This window comes from Octopus bimaculoides, chromosome 4 (genome assembly GCF_001194135.2).
Source record: "Octopus bimaculoides isolate UCB-OBI-ISO-001 chromosome 4, ASM119413v2, whole genome shotgun sequence".
Lineage (NCBI taxonomy): Eukaryota > Metazoa > Mollusca > Cephalopoda > Octopoda > Octopodidae > Octopus > Octopus bimaculoides.
Window position 1 is genome coordinate 41,727,568 of NC_068984.1, and position 1,403 is coordinate 41,728,970.

Sequence of the window (1,403 nt, forward strand, 5' to 3'; positions counted from 1 at the left end):
TGGACACAAGCGGAGATTAACCAGATCGATCGTGCTACCCGAAAGACAATGACAATGTATGGTGCCCTCCACCCTAAGGCGAATGTACACGGGCTCTACATGAAGAGGGATAAAGGTGGACGTGGGCTGATTAGCGTACGGGAGTGCATCAACATGGCAGAATATTTGGAAAACAGCAAACAAGACCTGCTACAAGTATGCTGCTAATGCAGAAGGATTTAACAAAAATAGACTTGAGAGTGCTTAGGAATTCCGATCAAGAACAGCCAACGAGAGAGAAGAAACCCTGCCCTGCGTGGAATTACATGGTCAGTTCCACCGTGACATCAACAAATTAAAAAACCAGGAAGCATCATGGAAGTAGCTTAACAAGGGTGACCTAAAAAAGAATACCAAAAGTCTAATCATCGCTGCCCAGGACCAAGCATTGAATACTAACTCAGTGAAAAAGAACACATACTACACAAGTGCAATGGACCTCTGCAGAATGTGTGGGAAGAGGGTCGAAAGCGTGACTCACATTGTTAGTGCTTATGAAAGTCTTGCGCAGAAAGAGTACAAGCGTAGACACGACAACGTAGCCCAAAACTTCCACTGGCTCTTATGCCATAAATATAGATATGAGGTTACGGGTGCTTGGTACCAATATACACCGGGAAAGGTAATGGATAAAAAATGGGAGGGACAAATCCTCTGTGACTTTGACTTCCAGACAGACGAGGTATTAGAGCACCGAAGGTCGGATACAGTGACCTTTAGGAGGGACAAACAAGAGTGCCTAATAATTGATGTGACAGTGCCAGATCAACATATCATTATGAAAGAAAGAGAAAAGGTTGATAAATATGGAGACCTGAGAATTGAGATCGCTAAGATGTGGCAGCTACGAGAGTCAAACATAAAGGTTATCCCTATTGCCATTGGAACATTAGGTTCAATACCACCCAATCAGAAAAAAAAAACATCTGAAAACTTTAGAATACCCTACAATCTTGGTGTATTGCAAAAGTCGGTGTTACTTGGAACTGCACGCATATTGCGTAAAGTGCTGTCTCTTTGAGGTCCTTGTTGCGACTTGACAAACAGTACAAACTCCCGGTAGATACAATATCTTCAATCAAAAATAACATTCACAACACCATACTGTAACAAGGGCGTTCTTAGAATGTTTTAATCTGAAATGTTTGTTTAAAAGTTGATCTTGTTACTTCAACGTCAACTCAAGGAAAGTCTGCCAACATAGATAGTTTTTATCTTGTACTTTTAGAGTTTTGGTCACCTTAAGGGTAATATCCAGTGGATATCAATGTAATTATTCCTTTTTGGTGCCACCCACACACACACACAGGCACACGCACACAGGCACACGCACACAGGCATATGCATACAGGCACAAGCACACA